At 38.0% G+C, this 20,388-nt stretch overlaps 1 pseudogene; it reads right to left on the bottom strand.

The window, feature by feature from the left end:
- Positions 1–13,806: 13,806 nt before the first annotated feature.
- On the bottom strand, positions 13,807–14,747 carry LOC101411178 (myelin protein zero-like protein 1 pseudogene; annotated as a pseudogene).
- Between the last annotated feature and the right edge of the window lie 5,641 nt (positions 14,748–20,388).

A 20,388-nucleotide genomic window follows, 5' to 3' on the forward strand; every position in this document is an offset into this window, starting at 1 on the left:
ATTCCCTTTTACCATGTAACATAGAATAATCACAGCAATAACATCAGGAGGTGAATATTGGGGCAGCCAAATCCTGCTTACCCCAATAGGGGAGAGAGATCTTGGCAGAGTCTACCAGACACCATCCTAGAGAGTGTCTTGGCTAGACAAATTTACACATTATGATTTATTTTTTGGCAAGACTTTCTTCCAATGGGTGAAACTAACTCAGCCTACTTTATCTCAAGGCACTTAACAAAATCTCTTGAACTCTGCCTCCACTCCTCAAGCCATCTTCCAATTAGTCAGCTTCCTGGAATTTTCCATTCTAAAGAGAATTTGCTGACTCTGATGTGTTCGTCTTCCTCTATACCACTGTATTGTTCACTGTGAATTAATAAAATGGCACACACCTAAGTCAGCAAATCATCTTCTAAGAAACAAATCAAAGCTCAGTGAGATGATCAATGGAAAGTCAGTTTGCAGATACTGCAGTGCTTAATACTCACCAGTCTCTAGAGCAGTGCTTCTTAAACTTCAAAGGTACACAAAAATCACCAGCTGCCGCTGTTGCTCCATGAACTCTACAAGGTTCTAGAGACCCACGTTATTCAAAGTCTTTGGCTTATAACATCATTTGGGAGCATGGTGGAAATACAGAACTTTTAGGCTTCAATCCAGACTTGCTGATCAGAATTTTTTTTTTTTATCTCTAGTAATTTTATGAACACTGACATTTGTAAAGTTCTGCTCTAGACAAGGAATCATCAAAGTATGATCAAAAGACCAGCAACATCTATACTGGTTAGATATGCAAATGTGTATGTCCATCCCAGACCTACTGAATCAGAATCGTTGGGAGTGGGCTCCAGAATTCTGTTTTAAACATGTCCTTCAGATGATTCTGATGCAGGCTAAAGTTTGAGAGCCACTGCTCTAGAATGGTTGCTCCCAAACTTTTTTACACATTTGAATCACCAGGAAAGCTTTTAAAATCCTTAGTATTTTTATATGATTCTAAGTGATTCCAATGGCGAAAATTTGGGAACCTAACCCTTAACCCCTTTAACCATGGATCTTTCTTTTGTCCCTTTAATTTTTTTCCAGAATGCCATAAAAATAGATGATAGGCTTTGGGTCAGGCTCAATTTCACTTAGCAGAAAGCATTTGAGAGTCATACATATAGTTACATGAATCCAAAGTTCATTCCTTTTATTGTTGAGTAGTATAACATTGTTTGGCTGTACCACAATTAATTTATATGTTTACCAGTGAATGAAATCTGGATTATTTACAGATTTTGGTGATTATGAATACACTTAAAATTCACATAAACTTTTGTATATGACCATACGTTTTGATTTTTCTTGGATAGGACAAGGATTGCTAGGTCATATGGCAAATATAGCTAACTTTATAAGAAACCATAAAATTTGTTCCCAAGGTAACTATAGCATTTTGCATTTCTATCAGCAATGTGTAAGAGTGTCAATTTCTCTACATTCTCACCAGCACTTGGCATTGTAAGTTTTTATGCATATAACCATTATAATAGGTGCATAGTGATATTTCATTGCAAACTTCTTTTGTTTTTCCTTATTAACTGAAGATATTTAATAACATGAGTGATTATTTGATATCTTTTTAAATAAGATTATGTTCTTGAGATGTGAGACCATTTTGATTGGACTACATCAATGAGGTGTGCCTTCAGTTGAGTCTCTGCATTCTTGCTGGATCTTATATAAATGGAGACACAAAGAGAGAAACACACACAAAAAAAGGAAGTTCTGCCATTTTGATCCTGCCACATGAGAGAGGACTGAAGGATCACTAGCAGCCGAAGCTTAAGCATGAAGTCACCAAGAGGGTGCACCCAGAGAGCAGCTCAAGGCTGAAGAGACAAGCCCTAAGCTTGATTGCCCACAGCTGAGCTCCAGAAGATGGTAGATTCTAAAGGGAAAGGCTGGGACCACAACAGAGATCAGCGGTCATCTTGCTGTCCCACATGGCAGGACACAAGGATCAACACTAGCTGACTTAATGAAAGGCATCTATGCCAATCCCTTGATTTTGACATTTCACAGTCTCTGAGTTATAAGATTTTACCCTAAATAAAATTCCCATTATAAAAGCCAACCCACTTCTCGTATTTTGCATTGGCAGCCCTGTGATGAACTAAGAAAATTCCCCATATATTTAGGTTTTTTATTTCTTTCACCCATGTTTTGTAATTTGCAGCATACAGACTCTGCTTATAGTTAGTAATAATACTAAATATTTCAATTTTGGTGCTATTGCAAACACTATTCTTTATTTCAAATTCCAACTTTTCATCAATGGTTTATAGGAATGCAATTGCTTTTAAACATTGACCTCAAAAAAATATATTGACCTCATACCTTGAAATCTTGCTAAACTCACATCTAGTTTCAGGACTTTTTTTTTGGTAGATTATTTGGCAGTTTCTGTCTATGAAATAACTTTGTCTGCACAAAAAGACAGTTTTACTTCCTCTTTTACAATCTGTGTGTCTTTTTATTTATTTATTTATTTATTTATTTATTTATTTTTTAGGTATCAAGGCTGGGGGGGACCACATATGCGGGGAGCTAGCACTCAAGCACTGAGTCGCATCAGCTGCCCTGAGTTGGTTTTTTAATTTGTATTCTTGTAGCTTGGTTTTGTTTTTAAGAGGCACTGGAGACCCAACCTGGGACCTTCCATGTGGGAAGTAGGCACAAGCCACACCCGCTCCCAATCTAGGTGTCTTTTACTCCTTTTATGTCCCTTACTATATGCCTATGACTTCCAGTAGGATATTGAATAAAAACAGTTACAGAGAACATTCTTGCCTTATTCTTCATTCTAATGGGAAAACATTCAGTCTTTCACCATTAAGCATGATAATAGTTATAGTTTTTGTAGATTTCCCTTCCTGGGTTAAAGAAGTTTGCTTTTATTCCTTGTTTGCTAAGAGTTTTTATCATGAATGCATATTGCACTTTTTCTGTTATCTTTTGCAGCAAAAATATGGTTGTTTACTTCTTTCTGCCTCATTAGTCTGCTTTCTTTCTTCTTAGTTTGCTGTATGGTCAATTGCATTAATTTATCTCCTAATGTTGAATTCACGTTGTATTCCTACAACTTATCCCATTTGACTGTGGTGTATTGTGCTTTCATATAATTCATTATTTGATTTGTTAAAGTCTTATTTAAGATTTTTTGCATCCATGTTCATAAAAGATTTATGTTTTTCTTTTTTTTTCTTTACCTCTCCCTCCCCCTCCCCCTCCCCCACCTGCTGCTGCTGTCTTTTTCTTTTTCTTTTTTTTTTTCTGTCTGTGGTTTTAGGGTATGCTGTCCTCATAAAATGAATTGCAAGACTTCCTTCTTGTTAGTGGTCTTGGTATTATTACTTCCTTAAATATTTGGTAAACTTCACCAGTCACATGACTCAGGAGTGGTATTTTCCTTACTGGAATATTTTTAACTATTTCTTCAAGTCCTCTAATACATGTGGAACTATCCAGATTATCTAATTTTTCTTAGAGTTTCAGTGGTCAAGGAATTGATCCATTTTAATCTGTTATCAAATTATCATCATAGAAGTTGTCAAAAAATTATCTTATTATCATTTTAATGTCTGCAGGGTCTATAGATATACCCCAACTTTAATTGATGATATGTTTAAATCAATATCTTTCTCTTTTGATTAGAAAACATACTTTGTTTGATGTCTATTTTTAATTTTAAAGTTTGTTTTACAGCCCAGAATATGGCCTATCTTGGTGAATGTTCTATGTACATTCGGAAACAATATGTCTTCTGTCTTGGCTGGATGAAGTGTTCTATCAATTTCAATTAAATCAAGTTGGTTGATATTATTGTTTAGGTAATCTCTATCCTTACTAATTTTTGTTTTACTATATGGTTTGTTTAAATTCAAAATATCATTTTTGATTTGTCTCTTTTTCCTTTCAGTTCTTTCCATTTTTGTGTCATGTATTTTTTAAAGCTCTGTTGTCATGTGCATAAACATTTATAATTGTTACATCTTCTTGGGGAAATTATTTCTTTAATATCATGTATCATCCCTCTTTATTCCTAATAATATTCTTTGTTCTGGATTCCAGTGTTTTTTCATATTAATATAACTACTCGTGCTTTCTTTTGTTACTGCATGGTATATTGTAGAAAGCATATACTTGGGTCTTTCTTTTTCATTTAATCTGATAATCTCTGTCTTTTAATGAGTGTGATTATTAATATGGTAAGCTTAGAATTTACACTCTTGCTAGCTGTTTTCTGCCCCCCCAGATGGTTCCTTCATCCATTGCTCATTGTTTTGTTTTGGTTTTTGGCTCGTACTTTGCACTGTTTGTTCATTTTTATTTGCTCATTATCTGCTCATCATCTGATTTTTTTGTTGTGGTTTCTTTCTTTAGTAGGTACTGGGAACCAAACCTGGTACCTCCCACGTGGAAGGTAGGTGCTCAACTGCTTGAGTCATGTCTGCTCCCTGCTTGTTTGTTTTTGCTCATCGTCTGCTCATCATTTTCTCATTGTCTTGCTTGTTGTTTTGGCTTATTGTCTGCTTGTTGTTTGCTTATATTCTTTAGGAGGCACAGGAACTGAGCCTGCAACCTCCAATGTTGGAGGATGTTGCTCAACTGCTTGAGCCACATCTGCTTTCTAGCTGTTTTCTTTTGTTCCATCTGTTCTTAGTTCATTTTTGCTCTTTTTTTTCTTTCTTGTGTTTATTGAGTAGAGTTTTGTGCTTTATTTTGTTTTTGTACTTTACTTGGGATTACTCAATATAGATTTTGTTTCCACTTTTTCTTTTTTTGAAACTTGGAGTGTCAAAACTGGAAAAGGTAAAATGACTCTGTTCATTTATTGAAGTAATGGGACGTGCTATGTATGCGTTACTACTATGATAAAATGTCTTAGAAATAATTTCTTTCCTTGCAATGAACAATTGCATTAAACATTATTTTATGACTCCATTTTATTTGCACTATTGACTTATTTATATGTCTTATTGAAATTTTTAGTGGTTATCTAGGTTTAATGAATATATCTTTAATTAATCAATCTATTTTCAAATATTATGGTTTTTCATGTGTTACATACAGGCCTTCTAGCAATAGAATCTCCAGATTTCCCTACCACCCTTAATGTTATTGTGCCAATATTTTTTTAATATATGCAATAATACAAAATACTATTTTTTTAGCAATCAGTTATATTTAAACAATTAAAACAAAAAAGGAGGTTTTATTTAACCATTATTAGCTCCATTTCCAACACTTTCTTTATGAAGACCCAGGTTTCCATCTGATTAAGAGTCTTTCCTCCTGAAGAATTTTCTTTAACATTTGTAGTAGAGATCTGCTGGAAATAATTTTCTGTGTTTCTTTTCTGAGACTGTCTTTATTTCTCCTTCATTTTTAAAAAACATTTTCACTGAATATAAAATTTTGGTTTGACAGATTTTTCTTTCAGCACTTTAAAGATGTCACTCCTTGGACTTTTGGTTTGTACTATTTCCAACAAGAAGTCTGCTGTAATTTATTTTTATTTTATTTTTTTTCTATGTAATGTGACTCATCCCTCTCCTGGGCTGTTTTAAATACTTTCTCTTTGCCTTTGTTTTGATCAATTTGAATATATGCTTAAGTGTGGAGATAGGGATGGGGTAGGGATAGGGATTAGACACTATCTAGTTTAGTTTCCTTTAAACCTGGATCTGTGATTTTGTGTCGATCGTTTTGGTTTGAAGTACCTTGATCATTATTTCTTCAAAAATTCATCTTCCTTTTTCTCCCTGTTTTACATGTACATAGACATTATGATATTTATTTACATATAAATGCTTTATATCATATTAAACTTTCCAAAGTGAAATGTCTCTTCTAATTTTCCATCAATGCACTTCACTTACTGACTCATGGGTGCAATTCTATTTCAGATCCTAAGTATACACCCAATTATGAATATATATGACATATTTAAGGAAAGAAGAAATGATAGATCCTGAAACATGTTTTCTTTAGTTCCATCTTCAAAAAACCTCTTTTTAGTCTGGCCATCTATTCACATGCTTGCTATTCTAAAATTTAAATTCTGTAATGGCTATAAAATTAAATCTATATTGTCTTAATTCCAGGAGTCACTGATATTGTAAACACAACTTAAAACAGTCTCCAAAATGAACAAAATACTGCTTAAATTACATTTGTTAAAGACAGTGCCTCTAGTAGGTACACAGTTCAACAGGTATCAACAATTGCCAGCAAATATGGGAGTCAATGGACCAAAAAGGGGGCATTACCAATTAGTGCTTCTGTAATCTGTGAACAATTTGGAAACAGGTTTCCAGATGTTGTTAAGGATACTAAAAATATTCAAGAAACTGCTGATGATAAAACCCTGTGTGTGTAGGCTACGGTTAGTGATTTAATACCATTATCTGGTAACTTTATATCACCTTAACCATAGAAGATTGACCTTTCATGTGAAGATGTAAACATTTTTTATTTTCTTGCTGACTAAAATTTCACAAGTATTAAGGGAGGATTCTTTAAATGAGTAGAAATAAAAATATATTTACTTAAAATATGTGTATTGTTACCTACATGAGCACACTTAGCTCCCTTGCCTCATACAAGCCAGTCAGTTGTGGCTTGCTATGTAATCCTGGAGATCAAAGTATATCAAAAGGTACCCAGTCCTCCCCAGGGGTAAGAGAAAAAATACAACCCACTGCAGTTTCAAGTTGTTAGAGCTGGTTCAGTTCTAAGTTTTCTCAAAGATCCACAGATGAGAGAGATGGCAGTAATATTGGACTTTGAAAAAAAAAGATAATTAGAACAAATAGAATAGTTTTCTGTCACCTACTCATACTGGCTTAAGAAAAATAGTGTGTATTTCTTCCCAAATCTGCCTTGGTGGCTTGAAATTAACTCTGATGGTAGAACTTTGAACATGAATATTGGTGAATGTTATAAATCAGGGCTTTATTGTTTGATTTGTTTTATTTTTGTTTTCAGATAGCTAGTTTCCCAGCACCTTCTAGAATTGAAGCACATTTTGCAATTAAAATGACAAGGATGTCAATAAAATGTTTATAAGAGTGTGATAGGTTATTGTGTCAATTCAGCCAGAGAATTGTGCCCAGTTGTTTGGTCAAGCAAGCACTGGGCTTACTGTAATACAAGGGCATTTATGGACTTTAGCACCATTGACTTTATTGCAGTGGAAAATCATAGATAGCTGTTTATAATTACATCAGTCAGGAAGACTGCCATCAGCAATGAGTGATGCTTAACCCAATCAGTTGAATACCTTAAAAGGGGAAGTGATTCCAGCATTGAGAGAGAATCTCCCAGCTCATCTTTGAACAGCCAACATCTCCCAGTAGTCGTCAAGAACCTTCTTTGGACTTTCATTGCAGCCCCTGGTTGCAGCCTGCCTGCAGAACCTGGACTTGTGCATACTATTGACAGATATCTCTTATTGATTCCGTTTTCCCTAGAGAAACCTGACTAATACAAAGAGTATGCACAATTATGTCAGAAATTACATAAAAGAAAATATTATGAAAAATTCATCTCCACTGGTGAGAAAAGTATACACAAGAAGATCTATTTAAGCTGAAATCCAGAGACAAAGGTATATTCTTATTTGTCCAATATAATACAGGTCCTATGGGTAAAATTTTTTCATAAAATAGCTATATTTAATAGTCAATGGATAAGTAACAGTAAGGAAACAGAGAAAATTACCTAACATGGTAGCAGGACATAGTCCATTTCAATTGGTCTCTTTTTCCTACACCTTGAAGCTCATTTTCTCCTTTCAAAATAAATATACTGATCTTTCACTAAAAGTGCTAAACTATAAACCAGAAAGCCAGGAAAGTTTGCGGTTCAGATGAGAAAGTCTGGAAAAGCAACCTAAGCGAGCACTGTGTATTTTCTTTGCTTGTGATGATAGAAACTTCATGTTTACACTTTGATTTTTACTTTCTAGGCCAATACAATCTTAGAACTCTATTTTTCTTGATTCCTGTCCTGAGTTGACCTCAAGGCAACTAAAGAAATCTTGGAAGCCTATGATAGTAGAAGTTATATGTAATGTTCAGAATTGGGAAATACTCTGGTAGCATTTGTTAAAGTTACACTGTGTTCAAGCATTCCAGATGAACCAGATGTGATACTGGAAAATGAATCCAGCTATTAAAAAGATCTGCTGGGAAAAGTGAACCTAAATCTGTGAAAAGTTCACAAATGTTCCAACCAAGCAGTAGGTAAAGTTAAAGTGCACTGGAAATTAGAGATACCAAAGTTTCATTTCAAGGACTCTAGAAAAATTTCTAATTTTCCAATATTTGAAGTGCTGTATTTAACGAATATTAACTTTGGATAATTTCAGTTCACTAAGCAAGCTGGTATGAAACAAATTAAAATCACTGCTAAAAATCAAGGAATGCTACTGCAAGTTCACATTTCGCTCTTAGAATATAATTAACAATGTTATGTATTAAATAGTGTGACACCATAATTTTCAAGTCAAAGCATTTAGAATGTTTTATGTGTTCTAAATCCCTGACCTGCCTGACAATACTAAATATAAAAAAAATCTAATAATGCTTTGGCATACCAGAATCATAGAATATTTTCATAAATCACAGTGATAGATTCAAATTGCCTCACACTGGGAAAATGACAAATATCTTGGACAAGGGCAAAAACTGAAAAAATGGTTTACTTTTAAATGCATATAAAGTTTTTGGTTTTTATCATTTTAAAAACTTAATATTAAGAATAAGGTATCAAATGTGAGCATGCTGATGTACAATAAAGAAGTAGAAAGATAAAGGAAAGTTCCATTTTACACCTACAATATATGATATGCTGCATTTCTTAATCCTAGAAATGCCTGCAGATTGATGCCAAAATTTGGAAAGGAAACAATTAAAAAGTGTTTTTATTTTTCAAATTCAATTGACTTCACTAGTCACCAGCCTCTCACTGGACCAGCCTAGACAGTGGCAATTAGGGTCCATGTAGACACACCTGAGTCCAGGAATGATGCAAGTTTTGGGGATCCTAGACTATGCCTGGAGGAAAGAGACAGGAAAATACAGTGTAGGTTGGTACTGGGGAATGGAAGAAGATCTACTATTTCTTTGAAAACAGGAATTAAGGCTTCAATTGTAACACATGTAAAATATTGTTAATAGGAGAGAATGAGAGGGGAGGAGGGGGTTGTGTATAGGGAAATCCCCTATATTTTCTGTATGACTTTTCTGTAACCTAAAGTTTCTTTGAAGATAAAGAAAAAAGAAAAAAAATAATAAAACACTGGGGGAACATACAGAAGAAATTGCCATTGTCCATAAAAGACAACAGATCTTACAGAGATGAAAGGCACAATGAAAAGGTTATTTTATTATTTTATTATTTTTTATTTTTGTATTTTATTTGCGATTATTATATATTTTATTGTTTATTTTGGGGGGAGGTTTTTGGGGAGGTTTTGGATCAGAGAAGGGTCAAAACTATGGTGTGGGGTATCACTGGTGCATGTTGTCAGTGACGGGGGGATGTGTGGGGACAGGTGTGCCTGGGCCATGGCTCTGTGTTGTATGGCTATGTTCAAGTGGTCATGGGGTATTGTCCAGGTGAGTGGAGACCCATACGACTGAAAGAATAATGAATTCCCATCCTAGAGAGTCCTGCTACATTCTCTAATAGAGTGGCAAGAATCCCCTGGGTACATGGGAAATGCCTAGCAGACAAAAACAGACCATTATATCAAGTCCTTGATATTGATTGTTGTACTTATGAAACTTCTTCTGAAATTGAAACTTAGCCTAGTATTATATATTGCCTAAGAGTTACCTCCTTAAACCGCCTTGTTGCTCAAATGTTGCCTCTCTCTAAGCCGAACTCAGCATTTAAATGTATTACCTTTCACCTGGCATGGGACATGACTCCTGAGGATGAGCCTCCATGGCACCAAGGGATTATTACCAAAATCCAACTAGCAATGCATTTGGAAAAAGACCTTGACCAACAGGGGGAAATATTAAATACAAATGAGTTTTTATGGCTAAGAGATTTCAAAGTGAGTTAGGAGGTCATTCCAGATGTTACATTTATGCATGTCTCAGCAGTATCTCATTGACTGCCATGCAGTGGGACTCCGGAGGGCTCTAGAGACATCTAGACACTATAAACATGGCAGAAACCCCCAGGAATTTGGTACCCTGTCAGTGGGCCTTACTTTAGAATATATACTCCCTAATGTAACAGAGTTAGACTCATTTATAATTTCTCTACATATGGATCTAATGCCCATTTTATTTAAACCTATAATTAGCACTATACTCATTAAATACATGTCCCAGAGACTTAAAACTTTGGTCTGGTCATATGCCACTTGAGCCCTGAATCTTAGCAGAGTTGCAACACCTACATTCCAGTTCATTGGACCCCCCCAGGACAACTAATAAAAGGATGATGATGGACAACACCCATCCCCCAAAACAGCATCCAGAACTGCAAGCAAGACAGTTCTATCCATCTTCACGATGGGATCTAAGCTCCCACTCAATCAAAAACAGAGTGGGTATCACCATCCCAAAATTCTCAAGATTGAGGAATGAACAAACATAAGGAGGGAATGCAACTTTGGACTAAAGTAAACTTAATATTACTCTAGAAGTGGAAGAACTTGTATCATTGATATAAAGGCAGTGGCCACCAGAGTTTCTGAGGGGAGGGAGAGGAAAGAATAGGTGTAACTTGAGGCATTGAAACTGTCTTGCATGACATTGCAATGATGGATACAGGACATTGTACATTCTGAGAAAACCTGTTAAATCGTGTGTTGCAAAGTGTAAACTATAATGTAAACTATAAATCATGGTTAGCAGCAATGTTTCAGTATGTGTTCATCAGTTGCAACAAATGTACCACACTAAGGAAAGATGTTATTAATGGGGCAAATTGGGGGTGGGTTTTGTATATGGAAATCCCCTATATTATTGATGTAACATTTATGTAATCTAAAGCTTCTTTCTAAAAAAATTTTTTTTAAGATACTGTTTTTAGGGCTTTAACCATGTAAATAACTCCAGGTTCCCTTTCAGTCTTTTTTTTTTTTTTTAATTGAAAAAGATGTATTCAAATATTCACAAGAATACGACGACTGAAAAAAGATTAAAAAAAAAAAAAACTACAATGAGCTGGATGGTTTTTCCCTAGCTGGATACAGTTTCATTGAAAAAATATAGAATATTTGGAATTTTAATCTTTAAGTGATCCCTTTCAGGTGCCCCCTTATACAAATCACATGTAATTTGACGAGGTCTTGATCTGCCAATAACAAGCAGCTCTGTCATTTTGAAGCAGCCCCACTGTTGTCATTTGTGACCAGGCACAGGAATGCTGAAGCACAGAAGAAAGGGCCAAAACAATCAGAGGAGCTGAGTGAGCAGGTTAGGAGGCCCCCAGCTGGGGCTGCTCTCCCTAGAGTGAACAACTTCCTTTAGGCAAGCCAGCCCCCGGGGAACGGAAAAGGAAGCTGGTAACCAACAGCCCCTGCCTGGGCCAGGAGCGGAGAGGAGACTCTGCCAGAATGCCAGAAGTGCTGACAGAGTGGAGGCGTGTGGTTCCCCGAGGGGCTTCTGCACTGAGGCCCGGAGGCAGCAGAGGGCAGTGAGGGGAGAAAAGGCCTGCAGGTGCGTTGGGGAGTGGGTGCTGGGCCGGTGCTCTAAGGGCAGCTTCACAAGGGGTCCTGAGGCCCACAGAAGAAACGAGGGTGCTTGCTGTTGGGAGGGATTGCACATGTATAGTGCATCCATAGGACCTGTGGAGAAAGGGGACGAAAGGAGAATGCCCCTTTTCTCTGTAACAAATGACTCTAAAGAAATGCGACACACATGAACATACACACTGGGTGGCCTGACAAGTTGTGAACTTTCTCCCTTATAAAAGGTCTTGGTGAGCTACACCAGTCACAGTGGTCGAAGTTACAGCAAGAGCACGGCTGGCCTGGCATCGCTGCGTGAAGAATGGTGGTCATCTCAACAAGCCCCCTCTCCCCTCCACAATACACAACAGAAGTCCTCTCAAGGCTCCTGCAGCTTTCAACGTGGATGCAGAGAAGCGTCAGAATACAAGGTGACGTTTGCCCCTTTGCGGAGCACGTCCTGGCCGCGCCGCGTCCCCTGCCAGCCGGGCCTGTGCACGTGGAAGGGGGCCTGAGAAGCAGCTCAGCGGGCGAGTTTTCCCCCAGTCCACACAGACCGCAGGTCAGACGCGCCCCCGCTTCAGATGACCCACGAGTGATTACAAAACCCACCCACTGCCTGCTTATTTACATATTAAAGGAATGTAAGTTAGAGCCTCGCAGAAGTAACAGCAGAGAGTTCTTCACAGAATAAGACTTCCTGGGTATGGGGCAGAGTTACCTTGAAGCTCAAATGCCCAATCTCTATTTTATCACCTCATTTTTCCCCTTGCAGTCTAAATCCTGCTTTATTCCCCTCATAAATTCTCTTAGAACCCAGCCTTCAAACACCCCTCCCCACCCCCAAAAGATGATGGAAGAAGGTGGGATAGAAAAGGAAGCAACTCGTTGTGGGCCTGAAACTACATGGGAGGAAAAATATGTTCGGGTAAGTGGGATGGTTCTGCAGACCTTCTAGTCTTTATCCTTCCAGTAACTGTTTTAAAATAATTTTAGAGGGGGTAAAATTCTGTTTCTTTAAAAAATGAAATAGCCCAAAAAGTGGAGAAATGGCAATTTAAGTGTTTAATGATCTTCAACACACTCTTCTGGTAAAAAATAAAAACTCAAAGGTCAACGGGAGGAAATGAGTTATTGGAAAAGATACTCAAATTGTCTAGTTTTTTCCTCATTTCATTGTTTATCAACTCCATGTTATACAGAAGAGATTCCCAAAGCATCAGCACAGCAGTACCAACCCACTTGCTGATTTTTTAAATCTCGCCCCTTTTTAACCTCAAAGGTCTTTGAGGAACCATGAAACTGTCACTGAGCAATGACTGCTGCCTCTTACTGGGAGCATGACTGAAGCCTGATAAGGATTCTCTAGGAAGAGGTTTGTGATATTGGAGACAAGCAATCTTATTATCCCATTTCTGTTTTCTTAGAAGGAAATTAGCTGTATGGGGAACTCTTATTTCAAACAGGAAAGAACTTAAGCAAAGAGAATACCTGATACGTTTTACTATCAAAATGGCCCAATACTCGTCAAGTAAAGCCTGGATTTTCTACGTTAATTACATCTGTGGTATCGATTTAGAGTACTTAGAGGGACTTGACCTCAGGCATTTATATATCCTCTGCTATTCTTGATAATAAGAGCCCACAAATTCATACGATACACCTAAAGGGTATAATGTTAAAGTCAGTCCACACAACATACAACGCTAAAAAATTGCCCCATGCTTTAGAGGGGAAAACAGCAATAAAAACTTCTCAAACCATCCTGGAATGTGGCACAGCTAATGGATGTTTTCTAAAAGTTACAAGGAAATAAGTGTTGCTGATACTGGGGTATGGGCCACCTGGATATGCTTCTTTCTTTGTATTTTCTTTCTTCATCTACAATAAATTCTAAGAACAGTTAAGCCCTTAGATAAAAAGGCCATGTCTTTTGGAATACTAAAAGATTTGCTACAGTCTCCATTAAGGCAAACCATTTTTCAATGATGGTGATAGGCATGTTTCTGAAATTTCTTATCCTAAATAACCCTGAAAGAAAGTACAAAATCAGCAAGACATTTTATATATACATAGAATCATACCATCTTTTCATCATGCGACATTGGCTCCTCACATCAGGAAGATTCAATAGAATATTTTATACATAACCTTTATACACATTTGTCTCCCTCTACCAATGCACATGTGCTTGTCCTTGCCCAGATCTACAAGGCCACGTGTGGTTAGGGGCTATATTTTCTTCACATGAGTCCAGTTTGGATTTGTTTCTTGTTCAGGATGTGTTGTGAGTCTTAATTTTTCCGGATGTCAGCATACACTACAGACTCGGACTTGTTAATCTTGTCGCTCTGATGCCCACCAGAGTGGTCTAACTGTGCGTATATGACTGGGCCCCAGTGTAATCCCGTTTAGAGTTCTTCCTTCTATAAAGGACAGCCAGAATCATGATGATGAGCAGAGTGAGCCCTAGGACCACAGCAGACACTATACCCACCACCACCCAAACGGGAAACACGGGCAAACTCTCTTTCTCTTCAACATGGAGCCTAATGTGTCCTGGCTGGACAACAATGTCAGGAGGGTTTTTGACATCACAGATATAGGTGCCATTGTGTATAAACTGCATATTTTCTATGTTGATTGATGCATCTTTCTTGTCGAGGTCTCCAGCCCAGCTGATTCTGTCCTTAAATGGTGGATAGTTCCCGAGGTACACTTGCCCTTGGGAGTAGTGGAAAAACGACACGTGGTATCGGCCCCCCTCTGGCTGGAAGCTCCAGGAGACTGAGGTTGAGATGCCAGTTGTGTTAAGAGACTTGAACTTGCAGGGCAGCTTCCCCTGTGTCCCATTTGCCACAAAGATTTCTTTTGGTGTATATACCTCCAAGGCTGACACTCTGGCTGTCAGCAGCCCGAGCACAGCCGCCAGCACCGACCACAGCCAGCGCCTGTGGTCTGGGGCTGCAGTCACTGTCCGGGCTCCAGCCGGCACTGCCATCGTCCTCCCGCCGCAGCCCCCGCTGCGCCCCTGGGACCCGGACCCGACTGCAGCTGGCTCAGCTCGGGGCTGGAGGCTGAAGGATCGCCGCCGCCGGGACCGGATCGTACTGCACGCTGCACCCCAGCTCCGGCGCCCAGGTGCTGCCCACCAGCCCTCGGCCCCAGCGCCAGCCCCCTCTTTCAGTCTTTTCATATTGACTGCTCTATTAGGAATAGTGAAAATTTATACTACCATAAAATTTATTTTAACATGTGTTATGCTGAAAATAAAATAAACAATCTTAAAAAGGGGGTTCAGAGCAAGTTTATTGGCTAAGCTGCATTAATGCAGGAGCAGCACCCAAAGAGGTTTCTGGTCAAAATGTTGAGCTGGGGAAGCAGCTTGTATGGCTGCTTGAGACTAAAAGGGAGGTGTAGGGTAATAGGGAGGGAAGAGGGAGATGTGAGCTATATGAACTATGGGGGGATGGGGGTGGACTGTCCATGCAGGGGGTCCTTGAGGCCCAGTTTGTTAATTAGCAACTAGCAACCAGGATATTGATTGGCCTAAGATTGTGGTCATCAGCAGACTTTGCTGGTATCAGCCTCATTTCTTTGCTATAGTTCTTCTTTCTGGGCAGGAGCATAGGTCCCTATCAACACAGCAAAGGATCACTGGTATGTCAGCCTGGTTCAGTTAACCTCTGTTTCTTCTTTGTAATCCTCTGGATAAAATGGAAGCTCAAACAAACCAAGATAGTTAGTAAAATCATTTGTCATTCCAATTTCACATTCCCTCCTTTTGGTTCAGGGAGTCCTTTGACTCACCAAAGACCATATATGGCCAGTTTGCAGTTCTACAGGCTGGTACTCTACAGCTACAGAGGCAGGAGAAAGAGTTTTGTGGCTTTGAGGTGTTGTGTAACGAAGCTGATGATGATGCCAATGGTACCATTTGCCTTGTTTAAAGATTTCCTGGATGTTGGTTTTGACTTGTCCAGTGGTGTTGATTTAAGTACAACAGAGTATCATGGCAGTAGTACAGATGTCACCTTCTTATCTAGCTGTTCTGAGAGCCTCGTCATCCTCAGTGGCAGGATGATTAAATGGTTTTGAGCCTAGCCATGACCTAGTCGCCATCCTAGGTGGTAGGAGGAGAGATGGCACTCCCAGGATTGACGTCTGTACTCACTGCGAGAGGAGTGGAGTGTTTTATGCAGGGGAAGGAAGCTGCTTTTTAGGGAATGTAGTGAATTGTTCACAAACCAAAAGGACAGGAAACAGATCTTAAAGGAACAGAATTTTTGGCAAGGTGGGAAAGATTGACTGATATAGGGATGATTAGGACAAGATCTGTTGATCAGTCACCAGATTATGACCAGTTTCTGAGGCTTGCCTTTTTAACTACTCAGGAACGCTACTGAAATTTGAGGAAGAAAGAACTGGAAGGGTTGGGGGAGAAAATGCAAAGTCGTATATGCTACAACCCATCCTAACCTATGACTCTTAGAATCTTTGCACCACCTCTCCCATAAAACACCCAGAGTGTGAAACAGGGTGGCACTGTGATATAAGGCCACTACTACAATATAATTAAGATGAGCAATTATAGGAGTTTGTAAGCTCTGGGTGTTTCCACCTAGAAGGGCGCCTCTTATTTTAAAGATAAGGGAAGGCTATTCCAGAGGAGACCAGAGATGCTGGATGCTGGCACATTTCCACATTTCCAACAGTCGCATTGATTGTGGGTTGTTGCTGCAGTGACAGCCCGGTCAAGGAAGACCTTTGAAGAAGCCCTGTGACCCTGGAAAAGAAGCCTAAGGGTGCAAGAACAAATGTTTAGTAGGTGCCCAGAAAGGGATGTTTTCTCTGATGAGTAAAATAACAAGGGTACTTTCTCCCATAGGCCCTAGGATATTTGCTTAGGGTAGGGGAGATCCAGGCTTACAATACTACATGTTAACTCTCCATAGGAGCAGGCAAAAAGCCAGCTGTGTTTCTTTGGGCACTTATTGCCCCTATGTATGTCCTTCATGCAGTTGACATAGTGTAGTACTGTCAGCCCTCATCAGACCAGGTAGGATGACTCCAGTGTTCCACCAGCCTGTTGTATAGTGCCCTCAACACTATGGAACAGAGCCACATTGGAGGCAGTGTCTACTGTAGGGCTAAGGAAACTGAGCCATCACTGGCTGGCAAAGCTACAGGAGTCTTCAGCTGCAGAGAGCACCCATCCACTTAGGGGGCATGGCCAGGTGATGGAGCAGATATCTTTATTGTTTTAGAGGCCATACCAACTGGCTATGCCAGTAAGTCAAATGGAGAGACACTATGTGCTGTAGTTGGGGCCTGGTCTTATGCATGAATCTATTTGCCAATCACTTATGGGTATGTTGTTTTTCTGCTAATGCTCACCGCTGTAAGGCACCAAATGTGGTTGGAACCATTAACAGGCCTCATAATCTTGTATAATATGATCTAGGACTGAATATTTAATAGGGAGGCCTAGAGCCTTAGCTAGTCACCACCCCTTGGCCACTCGTTTATGGCCATTCTTTTTGGGTACCAGAAGACTGTTTCTTCATCACTTTTATCTCTGGCTAATTTTAACTCTGGGTTCCAGGTGTCATATAGATACTTTAAAATTTTAGGGAGCTATTAGGTTATACATAAAGAATAAAGGGTTTCAGGATTTAGAAATAACAGTTAGAGATCAGAGCTCAGGAATAAATGTGACTGCTGCAAGAGCTTACAATCTAGGCCCTATTTTCTTTAAATAAAGGTGTTTCTACAGATCATTAACTATAATTTATAGTAGAAGTTTTATATCATTGTACTTTTATACCTTTACTGTGATTGTGTTAATCAACTGTTATTTCACTTCAGCAGTACAGGGAAAAAAACTGCTTACTCAATTATTTTATGAAAATCTAAGATTCCCAATAGAATCAAGGTTATCTTCCCTGTACTACTACCTTAATATGCAGATTGGGGTAGCCTCTGACAGCTTTCTCTGTTATGAAGCTACCTTTTGTTATCAACTTCAAATCAGATTTCTACTTAATAATGGCTTCCTGGAATTAGTCATTTATAATGAAATACTTCAGTTTAGAAAATGCTTTTACAAATTTCCTATAACCAACCATGTCATAGACTAGTTACTTCATCTTAGGACAAATTTCACCTTTAAATAAGCTTATTAAATTATAGTCAGCAACCAATGAAATTTACTTTTATAAGCCCTTTTACAATTTTCCATATCCATTCAAGCTTTGTCCTACTTATTGTCATCTTCATGAAAACCAGCCATTTTATTTTAGAACAAAGACACAGTCTCTTAAATAATCTTATCAAATTTTAGGCAGTACTGACTATGAATTTCCTTTATTTATTTCCATATCCATTTCAGTCTTGTCTTACAGCCCTCTTTCTGTTCTGTGAAAATGAGTCATTTCACTTTAGAACAGATCTACATTTTCTTCTTTAATTTATTAAACACAAACTTACAATTTTCATCATCACAAAGACCTAATAAATATAATGCTAATTTGTTTTATTAGTATCCTATAAACCTAGGGATAATATACCCTAGTCAAATAAAATTGAAACAATTAGACTTTAGCAAGAATTTTTTTTCTTTTCTTCCATAGGAGACTAAGGAAACCTCTTTTTCATAGTATTCTTAAAATTGTGAACAACCTCAAAAGCCCAGTGACTATCAGGCTCTGGACTATAATATAATTGTTTAATTTTTAAAAATCATGATTTAGAAAAATCTTTCTGTAGCTTTCAAGGACTTTTTCTCTACTTACTGAAATTTGGCAATTGGATTATTAATTACTCTCATCCCAAAGTTGTTAAAAGGTTTAATTGGGTAATTAGAGGTCAAACCATGCAAGCCAAGGTTTATTTTGTAACATATTCCTGTCCCTATCATTCTTAATTTCCAGACCTAGTAAAGTTTTAAGCAAAACTTACATTTCCCTGTCTGATCACACCTAGGCCTTCTCCCATAGCGCTCTCAAAGGGAAATCCCTGGGGGCCAGGGTAGGTAAAGAAGCCTAGGAAAAACTTTCTTCTTCCAAAAATTTCTATATTCAGATTTCTATATGACCTTTACATATTGATTGGTTTTTCTAATTTGGGGCTCCAAGATGACTCATTTACAAATATTTATATATTTGAACAGACATAGGCACAAACAGGCAAACAAACAGAAAAACTTAAAATTCACTAATGTGACTTAAAATTCTCACTTTCTTGACATGGTCTGTCTTCGGGTTTTCCATCTTCCATCATTCCACACCTCTGTTTTGTTGTTGTTGTTATTTTAAGACCTCGTCTGGGATCAGTCCTGCCTATAATATACAAGTTTGTTCTTGGAAACACTTTTATATTTTAAAAATTGGAGAAAAAGTTATCTGAGCATTACTTGGTTAACAGGTTTTAGGCAAATGATATATATATATATATATATATTCAGGAGGTGAAGTTTTAAATATTTGGTTTTAATTCTGTAGTAAGTCTCCCCAACTTTCAGGTACTTTCAATCCATATTTCTGTCCATCACCACCCAACTATCCTTGGGGCTTTCTAATTCCTTAAGAATGTCTCCCATCCCTTTGAGAGTTGGGCTAAGGGATCTTAACCTTTTGTTCTAACACTGCTCTCAATGACTTTAGCTGTGACTTCGCCCTTAGAAGCACAAGTTTTCCTCAACTTGGCCTTTAGGGAAAACTGAGGGACTTTTCTTTACAGAGCCATATGTTGTCAGTGGTAGGTTTGCAGGTTCTTGGCCATGTCATAGAAAAGAATTTAAATATACACCATATTTTAAGCAAGCAAGTAAAGAGTTCATTGTAAAGCAAAAGAATGAGAAAGTTCATACCTGAGACGGAGGTATGGGCATGCTCAAGGGAGAGATGCATGCTCTGGCTGGGGCTGCAGCTTTTTTAAGGCTGGCCTCCGCACTTCCTTCCTCCAAGTAAATGAGGACTTAGGATTTACAATATTCTCACTGATTCTGAGAATGCAAAAGAAGGGTTGGAAACACAACATTTTCATTTTTTCATTGTGCTAAGTGTCTGCCAACTTGAGTGGGGGTCAGGGGAGGGATATGAATGGGCTTCTCATTATCTGGGCGACCACAAGGAGGTGTTTTGCTCAGAACTGACTCATGGGTCCTTATCGCTCTAGTGCTTTCCTATGGCACCATTTTTTTCCTAAGGTCCCTGTTCTAGGCTGTGTCACATACTCCAGCTATTTCCCTCTTTCTTAATAACTAGTAATTTTATCTTAGGAAAAAATTACTTTCTTTTTCCTTAATAAAAATATTCTATGTACCTTATGTAGTTAAGTTACCAAACTGATTTTGAAAACTATCTCTAAATGTTTTACAACAGACAATTACTATCAAAATCAAACATCAGATTAATGACTCAATTCAGTTCAATGGGAAAATAATATTTCTTTTTTTCATTTTAAATACTTAAGACGTGTAACATTTGCTTATTTGATCAGTAAATCTGTACAATTTTAGGGAGAATGTACTTAAGTAAAGAAAATTTTTCAGAAATACTGCTTTTTTCAGTTTACTATTTTATCAGTATTTCAGTGGAAAAAAAACGTTCATGAAACATTTACAAGGACACGTTTCTGAA

Source organism: Dasypus novemcinctus, chromosome 4 (assembly GCF_030445035.2).
Source record: "Dasypus novemcinctus isolate mDasNov1 chromosome 4, mDasNov1.1.hap2, whole genome shotgun sequence".
In the NCBI taxonomy this organism is placed as follows: Eukaryota; Metazoa; Chordata; class Mammalia; order Cingulata; family Dasypodidae; genus Dasypus; species Dasypus novemcinctus.